The 3,210-nt window shown below is 36.9% G+C and overlaps 1 long non-coding RNA gene across 1 annotated transcript; it reads right to left on the bottom strand.

Moving 5' to 3' along the window:
- Positions 1-302: 302 nt before the first annotated feature.
- Positions 303-2,619, bottom strand: LOC139565425 (uncharacterized). Its single transcript, XR_011672902.1, has 2 exons — positions 2,159-2,619; positions 303-1,775 (listed from the first exon to the last, which is right to left on the bottom strand). It is a non-coding gene; the product is annotated as an uncharacterized lncRNA (long non-coding RNA).
- Between the last annotated feature and the right edge of the window lie 591 nt (positions 2,620-3,210).

Raw genomic sequence — 3,210 nt, 5'->3', positions numbered from 1 at the left:
AGAAAACAATTATGACAGGTGTGTTGTAATAAAAACGAGTGGTGTCCACTGATTAAATGCAGTCTTTCTGCATTGTGAAGAGGAACAACCCAGATATTCACGAAGTTTGTGATGAATGACAGGTTGTTTCTTCATGCAAAATAGATTTGGGGTTTAAAATTAAATTAAGCTGCTTTATTTTAGGGGTTTAGTGAAGGTGGGTAATTTTTTACTACACAACGGTTAAGTTTCTATTGCACAATCTGTAACATTTCAGACCTTAACTGAATGTACATTTTTCTGACATTGAACTATCCCATGAGAAGACAGCACAATAACTTTTATTTCAAGATGCCATGATTGAACAAATTGAAGACAAATATAATTTTTTTTACTCATATTCAACCAGAACGCATTCAAACCAAATAATAATTGGAGAGGTTAGCGTACAGATACCTCAAGCAAATAAAATGATTAGGTCATGTATTTAAACTAACTTAGATTTTTTTGATTGTCAGGAATAAAAATGAGAAAATGTGGGCCAATAGCACCCTCAGGTGGATGCTTACTGCACTGATCTCAATCAATCAAATGTACACTGCTCAAAAAAATAAATGGAACACTTAAACAACACAATGTAACTCCAAGTCAATCACACTTTTGTGAAATCAAACTGTCCACTTAGGAAGCAACACTGATTGACAATAAATTTCACATGCTGTTGTGCAAATGGAATAGACAAAAGGTGGAAATTATAGGCAATTAGCAAGACACCCCCAATAAAGGAGTGGTTCTGCAGGTGGTGACCACAGACCACTTCTCAGTTCCAAGGCGCTAATGTGTCTAACTGACAATGAATGGGTGACATAAACCAAATAGAAACTGATCATTGTGCACGACTTCAAAATTGAATGATGATGAAAAAGGTGAATGAATTTAGAACAATAGTGTAAGAATTATTATTCCTCTGTCCTGGGAAAAATACACTTTCTTTTGTTACTACTCGTCAGTATTACTTACTAAAACTGTTGTTACACTAAAGTTTTTATTCTAAGAGAAATGTTCAATTATATTCCATGATATTCTTAAAATATATGTGTTGACTGAATAAGGAAGTGATGTCTGCTAAATAATCAAGTTGGTAGCGCAGTCATATAGCCTCGGCACCTACATAAAGCTGAGTGACTCACTCATTCATGGCTTTGGATCACAATACAGCAGAGTGGCGCAGCGGTCTAAGACACTGCATTACAGTGTAAACTGTGTTGCTAAAGATGCTGGTTTGATACCCGTGCTGGCCATGACCGGGAGACACAATTTTTTTAACAAAACAATTATTATATTTAATTTAGAATTATATAAAAGCAATAGGATTTGAAGCAATAGCCTACCCGCGTTAAACTCAAATATACTAATTGATTAAAAAAACTTTATCAATTGGAACCTTTAACAAGAGGAAGGGGGAAAAAGTATTGTTCTTATTATTAACCCTGTTTTTCACAAGCGAAGCAGGCTGTGAATTCTGTAAACAACGTTTCTAGGATGGGCTATTAGCAGGACAATATATAATGGTCATGTTGGTCATGGCTCCTGAGTGGCGCAGTGGTCCAAGGAACTGCATCTCAAGGCAAGAAGCATCACTACAGTCCCAGGCTGTATAACATCCGACCGTGATGGGGAGTCCCATAGGGCGGCGCACAATTGGCCCAGCGTCGTCCGGGTTAGGGGAGGGTATGGCCGGCCCGGGATGTCCATGTCCAAAAAATAGGCAAGGTAGGCTTTTGGTTTCTCTCCCTCTAAAAACAGAAATAAATATTTTGGCCTTCATTAATATTATTTGGCCTTTATTCAGATTACAACTGCTGACTTTCGGTTATTTGAAAACCAAATAATCTCCAAAATATCGTTATTTTATAAACAAGGATTTGAAAATGAGATCGTGAACTCTGCAAACAATGTTTCCAGTCCGAGAATGAGAATAGTAAATCACTGTAATTAATACATTCGTTCAATGCATTGGATTGCAAAATAAGCCATTATGAGCCAGAGCTGAGAGGATCACCAAAACTAAAGGTATTTTGGTTTCAGTGCCTTTTCTTTAAAAAAAAAATCATTGGGTCAAAACTACAAAACAAGAGAACACACATGGTTAATGTTCTGAAAAAAATATATACATTACCGTTCAAAAGTTTGGGGTCACTTAGAAATGTCCTTGTTTTTGAAAGAAAACCACATTTAGCACCTCGGACTCAGTGACTACCTACAGGGAGAAACTTTGTAGCAGGGCATGGGGAAAAAGAGGGAGAATCATCAGGGCTAGTCGCATTAAAAGGGGTGGGAGATGTGGAAATGTTGGACGGCCAAGGAGACATGGCGGAGGCAAATAGGAATCCTGACTTAATGAAGTGATGATTAAAGAGCTCAGCCATGTGCTTCTTGTCAGTAATAACCACATCACCAACTTTAACCTCTAATTCCTCCCAAACCCGGATCCGGGAGCACCCCCCACAGTAAAAAAGCTGACTAGCATAGCCTAGCATAGCGTCACAAGTAAATACTAGCATCTAAATATCATTAAATCACAAGTCCAAGACACCAGATGAAAGATACACATCTTGTGAATCCAGCCATCATTTCTGATTTTTAAAATGTTTTACAGGGAAGACACAATATGTAAATCTATTAGCTAACCACGTTAGCAAAAGACACCACTTTTTTTACTCCACCAGTTTTTTACTCCATCAGTAGCCATCACTAATTCGACCAAATAAAGATATAAATAGCCACTAACCAAGAAACAACTTCATAAGATGACAGTCTGATAACATATTTATTGTATAGCATATGTTTTTTTAGAAAAATGTGCATATTTCAGGTATAAATCACAGTTCTACATTGCAGCTGCAATCTGAAATAGTGCCGAAGCTGCCAGAATAATTACAGAGACCAACGTCAAATACCTAATTACTCATCTTAAAACATTTCTGAAAAATACACAGCGTACAGCAAATGAAAGCCCAACATCTTGTGAATCCAGCCAATATGTCAGATTTTTTAAGTGTTTTACAGCGAAAACACAATATAGCATTATATTAGCTTAGCACAATAGCCAGAAACACAAGCAATTTACCAGCAGCACAGGTTAGCGATCGTAACAATACAGCAAAAGATATATAATTTTGGACTAACCTTGATATACTTCGTCAGATGACAGTCCTGTAACATCATATT

This window comes from Salvelinus alpinus, chromosome 2 (assembly GCF_045679555.1).
Source record: "Salvelinus alpinus chromosome 2, SLU_Salpinus.1, whole genome shotgun sequence".
In the NCBI taxonomy this organism is placed as follows: domain Eukaryota; kingdom Metazoa; phylum Chordata; class Actinopteri; order Salmoniformes; family Salmonidae; genus Salvelinus; species Salvelinus alpinus.
Note: the sequence above shows the minus strand (reverse complement) of the source record. Positions and strands in the feature narration are given on the sequence as shown.